Source organism: Sinocyclocheilus grahami, unplaced genomic scaffold (assembly GCF_001515645.1).
Source record: "Sinocyclocheilus grahami isolate Dianchi unplaced genomic scaffold, SAMN03320097.WGS_v1.1 scaffold149.1, whole genome shotgun sequence".
NCBI classification, from domain to species: domain Eukaryota; kingdom Metazoa; phylum Chordata; class Actinopteri; order Cypriniformes; family Cyprinidae; genus Sinocyclocheilus; species Sinocyclocheilus grahami.
In genome coordinates, this window is record NW_015505328.1 from 8,998 (window position 1) to 21,443 (window position 12,446).

The 12,446-nt window shown below is 35.9% G+C and overlaps 1 long non-coding RNA gene and 1 pseudogene across 1 annotated transcript; both read left to right on the top strand.

Moving 5' to 3' along the window:
- Nucleotides 1–12: 12 nt before the first annotated feature.
- Nucleotides 13–3,224, top strand: LOC107591961 (uncharacterized). The gene is made up of 2 exons (XR_001609934.1): nt 13–864; nt 1,374–3,224. It is a non-coding gene; the product is annotated as an uncharacterized lncRNA (long non-coding RNA).
- Nucleotides 3,225–3,550: 326 nt separating this feature from the next.
- On the top strand, nt 3,551–5,969 carry LOC107591960 (GATA zinc finger domain-containing protein 1-like; annotated as a pseudogene).
- Nucleotides 5,970–12,446: the final 6,477 nt, after the last annotated feature.

Below are 12,446 nucleotides of genomic sequence, written 5' to 3' on the forward strand. Positions count from 1 at the left end.
GTTAGACGGGACTTGTCTTAGTTGTGTGTTGCACCGCGTTTGGTGGAAGAAACAAGAAATTGTGGTCAGATTCAAGCCAATGAAAGTAAATGAGAGAAGAGTGGGTCTCATTCACTAACCGTATTTGTGTGTATGTGAATGTTTTTGCACAGAAATCATAATTCACTAATATCTTAGCACTTCGAGTTTTTTCTACATTTAACATAAAATTTAGAACCAACTAAAACGTTATGTATGTATGTATGTAAAAATCAGTCCTGGTGGCCTTAGAAACATGAAATGGTTTAAGCCGAAAAGTTTATATGGACTAAATTAAATTTGAACAGCTGAGTGACCCAAAAATTATTTAGCATTTAAAAAAGACACATTTTAGATCTGCAATGGGTTCTGCATAAAAATGTGTTGTTATATAAAAGGTCTTTATTTTGTATTTAAAAGCCATTATATGGAGATGGTTAGGCCACTAATTATGCTGACTGCTAACTTTAGGGACGTTTATGTAGAATAATCTGGATTCTGGAAAGATGGTAAGAGCAAATTTACATGCCAACCTGTTGAGAGTAATCAGGTGGAAATTTTGTGTAAGAACCATTTCTGTGCACATAAGAATACAGTTATAAGTGAATGTTGCAAAGTATTAAACTCACATTGAAATGGAAGTAGCGACAGGTATTTTATTCCATATTGTGGTGTACATCTGAGTGAAATGGATATTTGGAAAAGAAAAAAAATGTTAGGTGGTGCCTTGGTTTTATCCACTGCTGTGTTGATTGCAGTCGATTGTAAGAAAGAGGCGGAGTTTATGCACTCTAAATGATTGGAGAAATGAACATACATCATCATAGGGAAGTCTGTCATTTTCAGGTTTTCGTTTTAAGGCAATGGGTTCTGCATAAAAATGTGTTGTTATATAAAAGGTCTTTATTTTGTATTTAAAAGCCATTATATGGAGATGGTTAGGCCACTAATTATGCTGACTGCTAACTTTAGGGACGTTTATGTAGAATAATCTGGATTCATTAACATTAGAAAGATGGTAAGAGCAAATTTACATGCCAACCTGTTGAGAGTAATCAGGTGGAAATTTTGTGTAAGAACCATTTCTGTGCACATAAGAATACAGTTATAAGTGAATGTTGCAAAGTATTAAACTCACATTGAAATGGAAGTAGCGACAGGTATTTTATTCCATATTGTGGTGTACATCTGAGTGAAATGGATATTTGGAAAAGAAAAAAAATGTTAGGTGGTGCCTTGGTTTTATCCACTGCTGTGTTGATTGCAGTCGATTGTAAGAAAGAGGCGGAGTTTATGCACTCTAAATGATTGGAGAAATGAACATACATCATCATAGGGAAGTCTGTCATTTTCAGGTTTTCGTTTTAAGCCGAGCAAGGCCACTTTGGCCATTTCTAGAAATCTTGCTGTGGGTGCCATGAGAGAAAGCTCCATCTGTATTAGATTGAAAGTAATTTTTTCTTTGAAGTTCAAATGAATGGAAATTAAATGGATGAATTTTTGACAGTTGTATCTTTCGGAAAAGAAAAAGGAATGTTTACGTGCAGAAGAAAATACATGAAAGCATCAATTCAATGTTTCTTGGCTCTAACAGTGACAGTGAAACGGTGTAAAGCCACCATTAAGACCTGAACTTTTTGCCCTGTTTTGTTTTTAATTCTACAGTTCTCCTATTTAGCAATGCCAATTTATTGCTTTATTTAAAAACACTAATGTTCTTTTTATTTAATTTAAGTCACATTTAATGCAAGTGCAGATTGCACAATGCACATTTCATGTTAAAAATAAGGAGTGTTTTGAAATCTTCAAACTGTTTGTTCTTCAACATATTGTCCTGCAGAAGACCTTGTTCTCTTCCAAAAGGTTACACTTCATGTAAATTTACACTCCTGAAAATGTGAGGGCATTTATTACCTTATCTATTGTGACTACTACACACAATACCTCTGATTATCCTGTGCTGTGTATTTCATTTGGCCTAATGAATAACGCATATATATATGCATAAAGACACTTCACAGGTTTTCTGAAGCAATAGAGAGATAACAGTGCTTTTCCTTTTTCGTTTGTGTGCCGAACTATGTATATGTCATATTGCATAGAAAGTCATTCTCTTTAACAACAAAAACAGTTATTTTGTCTCATTTTATATACGGCATATGAGGCCAAATTAATCATCTGTTTACCAATTATCAAACCTTTGCAGAAGGCCTATCACATCCCTCACTGACGAAACATACTGTGCTGTAACCAAGAGGCTTTTCAAGGAATTTTCTAGGTTTAAGATTTATAGACAGCATCTGTGTTATGCTATCGGTTACCACATCATCACTTAGTTTGTAAAACAAAAGCAATGTCTTTTAAAATGTAACTCCAACACTGTTGATAGATCTTAAAGTGTATTTAAACCAGAATATTTCTATTACTGATACATAATTGTTGGAAGGTTTAAGATGTGGGGAAGAGATTTTTTCCCCCCTTTTCTTTCTTTAATTTACTGTGCTCATCGGTGTGCCTTGTTTGTACTTTTTCTTATTTATATACATGTTGCCTAATTATGTTAGTGTTTGCTGTGTCAATCAAATACAATCAACCTTACATATTCATGAATTGCTAAAAATTCAATTTCTATAGTCACTTGCTAAAAAGTATGTTTCTTTTTTTCAGATTGAATAGTTTTTGGTTCATGTTGACAACAGCCTCATGTTTTGTATTACACTGAACAGGTTGCCATGTTTTGATGGTCTTTTATGACATTACAGTTAGAAAGGTCTGTGGCCCTATAGAGAGGTGTCTTTTATTGACATTATTATGATATAAGGGAAAAAGAAAACCTAGATGTAGATTTGTTAATTATAGTTGGTGTGTTTAGGTTTGCTGGTTTCTTTTTCTTTTCTTTTTCTCCAGAAAATTTTACATTGAAAGTGATGGCCAGTTTTTACAAATTTGATATTTGATTAAATCATCTTGTGTAGTAACGACCAGTTTTTACATACGTTTCCCCCCCCTAACTTAAGTATTTATGGTGGTGGTATTTTATCTTTCTTTTTGTTTTTGTTTTTTTTGAGGAAACATGACCATTAACATTACATTGTCATTTGCACTTTCATAGACTATACTTGATACATTCCCAGTTTGTATGATGTGTAGCCAATAAACCGAAAGTATTGGTAAAGGTTTGCTCGGATTAAAAAGTTTAAAGTGCAGTCCTGTTTTATTGTGGTTCATGAAAAAACTAATGCAACAAACATGCTTTCTTAAAATTTAATGACATGAAATCCAGTTAAATATTTTTCTTGACAGATTTGTTGACTTATTTTAGTTTAAAATGCTCAATTTCTTCTCTTGTTCTTGTAAGATTTGGTCAAATATATATAAAAGACCAATTATTCACTGTTTTCAAAATGAAGGATATGTATTTGACAGACCATATTTCTTTGAAATGGACATTTATTGTAGAATGTTGGCTGTGATCGCGTTCTCAAGGAAACAAAAAATTACGGTTTAATTCAGAAATAATTTGTCTGCAAACATGCCTCTTGTAAAATCATGCTGTGCTGTTTGCAAAACCAGCTCTCCTTCCATGTGGACAAACCAGGGGGAAATTTTGTGTAACACCTGCACGGGTAAAAGTACAAACAGTGGAGGCTCCAGTGCGTCTGCTTCATCCACCATCCAGCAGAATAATGGCCAAGGAAAACAGGTTTGCAATTTTTTTGTTTTTGTTAAACTTGCTTTCTAACGTCGATTTGTGTAACCTCTCATTTAGACTGCTATTGTCACACTTTTAAGTATAAATAAAGCTAGCCTATCTACACTGTAAATACACGACATCGCTCACTTTGTACAGTTTTGGACGCACTATATATTTTTTGCTCAGAAAATTTTACGCATATACTTTTTAACCACGTTTTAAAGAAATATGATTAAAATATTTGAACACTTGCATGAGACTACAGACATAAGTCTTCTCGTTTTAGTCTACACGGAACGGCTCGCCCGCAACGTTTACATCACCACTGTCAGGGTCAAGCCATTACAACCATATGCAAAACTTGCTAATCTGGTTTCCCCCTTTATTTTATAGTCCAAACAGGAAATCCACAGACGCTCACTGACCGTGGTATAGCACCAAGTAGCTACAAAGCGCCGGCCCAGCATCTGAGAAAAATGTCACAACCAAAGGAAAGAGTAGACGACACATTTTCAATCAGGCTTGTGAATAATTTTTTCTCCCTCCAATATTTACGTGGTTTAATAAAATGTGTCAATGGCTTTTAATCTTCTTTCTCTTCTATCAAAGCACCAGTCTGTATCAACAATTGTCACACATCAGAGTCTAGGTTCTACAAGGTAATCCGGTCCTTTCTACTGTTCAAAAGTGTTTGTTCAAAGTACTTTTCTGTCTGCCACTTTCTATCCAGTAACCTGCACTTCTTGTGATTGGGGTGTCTTTTATCAAATAGGAGATGTCATTAAAGTAGGCCATGAGGATGATGGAAAGTTGTATTACGCACAGATTCATGGTTTTGTACAGGACCAGGGGCCTGTACCATGAAGCCAGATTAGCTGGCTAGCAAGGTAAGTTTCAGTTTTGTTTGCACCAATTTTGGGTTTTAGGTACCATGAAAGTGGCTTGATTTTTAGCTGCGTTCATTGCCATAGTAGCTTACACTGCACAACTAACCTGCTCCAGGCAGGTTATGTTATGATTAAGAGATCTCCAACTGAAATTGGACCAATCAGATGTGAGAAAAGTGACATGTCTGATGCAAAAAAAAGTCACTCCCCCAGTTTTTCTTCCTACAAATTAAAGGTCACTATAAAGTACCTTAAAAAAATGCAACAAAATTGTCTGACTTTAATGATAATTACAATTATTATCCATTAATCCATACACGCAAGCACTTTTAGTTTAACAATTATTATAAAGCATTTATTTTCAATGAATATTAATATATACAGATCATATGCAATATAAATAAGTGGTAGAATGAATAGATAACGCTTTAAAAAATGGCTACATGTGACCTTACATGTTCGAGTCTCTATCGCTATATATTATCAACTATATAAACTAACTTCTCAAGTTTCACTTGTGACTGCACTTATAGAGCAAGATAATTTCCTTTACTTGTCTTGAAGTACTTCAGTCTAAATGTATTTCAATTCCTTATATTCTTTAATCCCTTAAACTTTAACAAAGAGTTTTGAATCTCGCTGGTTCTCTTGCAAGAAGTGAATCACTTACTCTGGGTTGTGTTTGGCTGTTCACCATGATGTCACACATTCATGTGCATGCACCCCACAAACTCAGGATCAAAGCCTGAGTTGACAAAGAAAGTTGATGGTCAACATCATGGTACCAATATAGCCGGATTGGAGTGGTTTGGTTTTGTCAACTCGAAACTAATCCTGTAACTCTGAATTTGTTCATCTACCATCATGGTACAGGGCAGGCCCCAGTACTGTGAGAAAAGCTCTGTGTAAATTAGGTTGATCCCAACTCAGTCCAGTCCTCAAGATCGATTTGATCCAAGCACATTAATTCTTGGTAATGCAGAAACACTTATTTTGTTCCTTGCTGACACATGTGTTGCACTTCAAATATTGCATATGCAAATAGTTAATTAATTGTTAAAGGATATTTACATTGACCTGGTAAACTTGCATATGTGTGGTCAGTGCATCATCACTAGTCATCCTAATTTGAAGCATGGTTAAAATGTTTTTAAGATTCCTTTTTATAACTGCAGTATAAACACATTTATTTCTTTGCTCAGGCCCTGAAGAGGACTTGCCAAGAAAAATGGAATACCTGGAGTTTATGTCATGCCCCATCAGAGTTTTCAAATCAAGAAGTTGCCTTTTCCCTACAATACCAGTTCGTCCAGAAAAAGGCTACAATTGGACCGACACCTGCTGTTGGCATCTAAGAAACTGTTGGGTGAAATTAACCACTAAATTACTGCACATTCAGACTCAAGTTTTTTTTTATTAACAGGAATTTTCAGTACAATTTTAAAAACAGAAGTGTCATGCTTTGATTAGAATGTGTGATATTTGTCATTGAACATAAAACATTTTCTACAGTCACATTTCTAACACAAATGTACAAAATATTCCAGAACTCTCAGAGTTTGACAGTTAAATGCAGAAGTTGCGGTAGTACGACATAGAAGTCTACAAACTGAAAACAGAAACTGTAAATACAAAGTTAATTTGCAACAATTTGTTATGATCGGTTAATTTGTACACAGTATTTTTTCTGATCTTCCAGTTCTGTGAGAAATGGGTCATCTTGAGCTCAGGTTGCTTGTTCACCAGCTTTCAGTATCTTGCTCTTGTTGAGATGTGGTGAGTCTGTGCTGGTGTCCAAAAGATGTGCCTGAAACAGAATCCAACCCTTGATTTCATTTTAGCTGATGGTTGAAGTGAGCAGGTATGTACAGTATTTTTGGCTATATTTCATTGATTAAAGAATAATCTGTTCAATTAAAAGATCATTTCTGGAACTCACATTGCTTAAATTGATGATAGTGGAGATTATGTCTCCAGTGGCCATCTCAATGTTGACCATGTTCTCCAAGGAGGCAGTTTCCTTGAGCTGCGTAATCTCCTGATCATGCTGCTTAATCTCCTCCACTGTAGCCCTGCAAGACACTGAAGATGCTACTACATTTGACTGAATATGTCTGTATCCACAAATGTACCTGGAAAGAACCTGAGGAAATTGTGTTTTCGGTTTTTTTTCTACGTACTTTTGTAGCTCTCGTTTAATGGTGAAGTATTCATCCATGTTTCTTTGTATCGCTAACATGACGATGACTAAATTTTCGTAGTTCTCTACAGTCAGGTTCTCTGTATAGCCACTCCTTAATGGCTTTTGATGCTTGATCTTGTTTATTTTCTTAACCACCACTTCCACATGGATCATGTCCGCAGCTTCGAGTTTGGCATCCAGTGGCGAGTCCTGTTTGTGTTAAAACATGAAAGATTTTCATGGAGCAATAGAAGTGTAACTTAAAAATAAAATGGAGTAAATTATTAGTTTAATAAACAGACATTTAAAAGTTAATTGTTGAAAAATAATTTTTAATGTAACAGAAAAATTATTTTAAAAAGAGACTTAAAACTGAACAAATATGTGCTCCAGCAAAATATTTATTTGATCCCCTGTTGATTTTGTACGCTTGCCCACTTATGAAGAAATTCCATTCCAAGAAATGAAGGGTCTGTCATTTTTATGGTAGGTTTATTTTAACGGATAGAGACAGAATATCAACCAAAAAATCCAGAAAAAACACATTATTTAAAGGTTAGAAATTGATTTGCATTTCAGTGAGTGAAATAAGTATTTGATCCCCTACCAACCAGCAAGAATTCTGGCTCCCACAGACTGGTTATGTGCCCATGTGGAACACAGATTAGTCCTGCCACTTTAAGAAGTTACTCCTAATGTCAGCTCGTTAGGTGTATAAGACACCAGTCCACACAATTTGTATCTTCCATTCCAACCTCTCCCACCACCATGGGCAAGACCAAAGAGCTGTCAAAGGATGTCAGAGACAATATTGTATATCTGCACAAGGCTTGAATGGGCTACAAGACCATCAGCAAGAAGCTTGGTGAGAAGGACACAACTGTTGGTGCGATTATTCGGAAATGGAAGAAATACAAAACAACCATCAATTGGCCTCGGTCTGGAGCGCTGTGCAAGATCTTGCCTCATGGGGTAAGGATGATCATGAGATAGGTGAGGGATCAGCCCCGAACTACAAGGGAGGAGCTTGTTAATGATCTTAAGACAGTTGGGACCACAGTCACTAAGCAAACCATTGGTAACACACTATGCCGCAATGGACTGAAATCCTGCAGCGCCTGCAAGGTCCCCCTGCTCAAGAAAGCACATGTACAGGCCCGTTTAAAATTTGCCAATGAACATCTAAATGATTGAGAGAAGGCTTGAGAGAAAGTGCTGTGGTCAGATGAGACCACAATGGAGCTCTTTGGCATTAACTCGACTCGCTGTGTGAGGGAGAGAAATGCTGACTATGACCCCAAGAACACCATCCCTACAGTCAAGCACAGAGGTGGAAACATTATGCTTTGGGGCTGTTTTTCTGCTAAGGGTACAGGACGACTTCACCACATTGAGGGGCAAATGGACGGGGCCATGTACTGTAAAATCTTGGACGAGAACCTCCTTCCCTCAGCCAGAACACTGAAGATGGGTCTTCCAGCATGACAATGACCCGAAATATACCGCCAAGGCAACAAAGGAGTGGCTCAAGAAGAAGCACATTAAGGTCATGGAGTGGCCTAGCCAGTCTCCAGACCTCAATCCTATAGAAAATCTGTGGAGGGAGCTGAAACTTCGAGTTGCCAAATGACAGCCAAGAAACCTTAAGGATTTAGAGGATCTGTAAAGAGGAGTGGATCAAAATCCCTCCTGAGATGTGTGCAAACCTGGTGACCAACTACAAGAAACGTCTTACCTCTGTGCTTGCCAACAAGGGTTTCTGCACCAAGTACTAAGTCATGTTTTACTTGGGGATCAAATACTTACTTCACTCACTGAAAATGCAAATCAATTTCTAACCTTTAAATAATGTGTTTTTTCTAGATTTTTTGGTTGGTATTCTGTCTCTATACGTTAAAATAAACCTACCATAAAAATTACACCCTTCAATTCTTTGTAAGTGGGCAAACTTACAAAATCAGCAGGGGATCAAATCAATATTTTCCCTACTGTATAATGCAATTGCGCTTCAGGTTCAATCCCAGCTGGTGGTTCTTTTCCTAGCCCCACCCCCTCAATTTCAGTCCTCTCTCCAACTGTACTATTTGAATCTGAAAGGCAAAAATGCCAAAAATAACATCTTTAAAAAAAACGATTGACTTAAAAATGTAAGTTAAATGTAATAATAAAATATCACATTCATTTTAAAATGTAACATTTTTTTATTGCATTAAAAAACCTTAGTCCAGTTGCCAACTGCTTGAATTTTCACTGAATTTGATCAGTTTTTTATTTGAATGTATTATTTGTTACCAGGGTTATTGCTGTTAAAATAAAAAAAATAAAATGTAAAAAGTATTCAATTTCAGCTAGTTGCCAAGACAAATTTTCTCATTTTCGTTTAGTTTAGGTTCAAAAACCAAAATTACTAAATCTAATCATCTAAAAATTAAAGCGTAATACAAACTATATAGACATATTTAAAAAATAAATAATTCTGACAAAAACACAACAAAATATGAAAAAATATTTAACTAAAATATTAACAAAGACTGTAGTAGTATATCTTAAGATACTAAACTAACCATGTTACAATGTACTTTATTTTAAACATGATTTGTGACGGTTTTAAAAATGCCTTAAAATGTGCCAATTTTAAAGTTGATTTGACATTTTTGACTTTTGTATTAATACAGTGATAATTGGTACTTTGTTTTGGCCTCCATAGATTTTTTTTTATTTATAATGAAATTGTGAGTGGTCCTTCCTTGTGCAAAGCTAAGCATGGTTAGCGGTGGGGGTTGCCAGGGTGTTTTTAAGGAGTTCTGGGTGGTTTTCTTAAGGCCAATTCACACTGCACCGACAGATACCAACAATTGGCCGCAGACACATTCGTCGGGTTTTGTCGGATCAGTGTGTTACCCAGTGTGCTACTGTTGCCATTGGTTGGTGCTTATTTTTGCGGATTGAACATGTTGAATCCTTGTTTGTGGAGTCTTGCAATGTCTGAGAAATGATGTACTGTAATCTGTTGACTGTCGGTCTGCGTCTGTCTTTGTGATGTGAATTGGCCTTTAATGGCCCAAGTCAACAGAGGACACCTATTCCTGGTCCTTACCTTGAACAAAGCATTAACTGTTAGACGCTCTTGCTCAGCCTGCTGTTTCTGTGCTACAATGAAATTGCCTTGTATCCAAGCATCAAACATTGAAAGCATTAGGCCGCTAGATAGGATGAATGTAGAGAAGTACAGTAAGGTCCAAAACGTGTTTCCCGTTTCATCTCTGGAAAACATGAGGAACGTAACTTTGACTTAATGCTGGACATAGAAGAAAGCTTGAGTATTATGATGAATGTTTCTGGTAAGCAGTAAGTTGTACTCTTGTAATATCTTATAGGTATCCATCCATGAGTCTTGGGTTATGCAGACAAACAAAGTGTAAAATGTTAAAGACAGATTCTCAAAGGCTGATGGAAGAGTAGTACTGAACATGTCGACCCCAGCAACAGTAAAAGCCTGAGAAACAATCAAAGCAAATACAACATAATTGCTCTAATTGAGCAACAAAGATTTAAAGTGTAAATATGTATACGTACCAGAATGGCAACCACACTAATAAAAATGATTATTTTCATCTCTGAGAAGGATTGCACAGTGGCTTTCAGTGTCATGTCCATTTCTTGCATGGAACAAAGATACAGGGTCAGACGAATCGAACGCAGACATCTGAAAAGCCCAAATGAACTGGTGAATATGCTTTGTGTGGATTGTAATTTTATAACACGTGCTGTTAGTAATAGTAGTAGTTAATTCTGCTGGTTAGTAGCTGTTTTTTATAAGTACGTAAATAAAATATTATTTGTGTGTTGTAGCTTTTAACAACTTTTAACTTAAGAGTTCCACACCTGAAAGTTGTAAATGCGTCGGGATGACTGGTGACCCTGTGTCCCACAAAGAGAGTCAGGGTGATCAAGAGGTTCATGATGTTCCACCTGCTCTGGAGAGATTTTAACACAAGAGTCATTGAGTGACACTGTAACTGTATTTTTTGAAAGCAACACCATGAAGTTGTATTTAGAGATTTGTATGATGGGGTGTTAGGGTGCCACAAAGTAACAGGTTAAAGAAAATACTGACTACAAGGCACATTTCACAGACATGGTACACTTTGAATTAATTTGTTTTCAAATGATTGTGCTAAAACACATTTAAATTAAATATCTTTTAATTTTTATCACTAAAAATTATAAAATCACAAGTAAAATGAATCAAAAATAAAACACCTACTGAAGCAATTACTTTCATGTTAGTTTTTTCTTTTGTAAATAACTTACAGTATTCTATTACAGAAAGTTCCTTAAGAAAGAGACAAAGGGAAAAATACCCTCCAGAACATCTTGAAGCCATTATACCACCTGACCAGAGTTTCCAGTACAAAGACCATCAGAAAAATCTGTTCACATAAATATAACAGAAATCCATGTTTCTAAAAGAGGAAAGAAATGTGTCATTATAAGGTTTTCTAAAATAATACACAGTATAAGTTCTAAAGATGCAAGCCAATGGACATGCACAAATAAAGGCATACGCTATCTCACCTGTGAAATGAATGTGATTGTTTGGAGGACTGCAATTATGGAGTCGCTTACAACACAGCTTATTATCAGGAAACGGAAGAAGAGCTTCAAGTAGTTTTTCTATGTATCCAAACAGAAAGCCCTCAATCACTCACTGGCTATGTTTACATGCACAATTTTTGGTTCAATCGGACTGAATTCGTTCCGACTGATGAATCTGAATGTAGTTTACATGAACACTAAATAAAGTGATCGGGTTTACTGTCATTTCGCTAACGTTACCTGCTTTCATCTAGTGAACTGCCTACTGAAAAAAACAAAACAATAGAAACCATCACAAAAATGTTAATGTTTTCCATTACAAACATTACAAGCCACCAACTTTTAACCATTAAAAATGGGTTTCTGTAGTGTGTTTTGGGACATATTCCATTACAATTTAGTGGTTTTAAGCCACCAATAGAAGGCAACCAATTACCAATAGAAACCCACAGGGTCCATTACAGTTTCCATTAAAGCCAATACCACATCTATTATAACCAGTAAAACCATTACAAATTTTGTGATGGTGTGGTTGGTGTCTATTATTATTTTTTCAGCAGGGAGTAACCTTAGGCTACAGCTGTTTCACAGACAACAGTGAATATAAAACGGAACGGCTCTTTACTTGTTTTTTAAAAAATGTTTAGTATTATTATTAATTAAATTTTAATTGCACGCGCTGTTTTAGTACAGAAAAAAAGCTGTAAATTACCCTTTGTCCTTCGATATCGGTATTTTTGCGCTGAAACTCCAGCCATCCAGTCTTCGCCTGACGTGTTCAGCGAAACAAAGATCAAACTAGCATTTCATTACTGTTAGAATATAATTCAGAGATGTAATATTAACAACAATATCTTATTTGTAAAAACGGTTCACTGTGACTGTACCGGATCGGGATGTACCCTGTTGTCCATTTCGGCGATTGCAGACAGAAAGATACGTTATGTTCGGTCTTTCACGTGACAAATAATCGTCCGTTTTAAACGGTTGACTTTTAAAAAGCTTCAGAACGTCATCCTTGAATGAATCGGGGTTTTGAAAGAATCGGTTGAATGAACGAGTGACT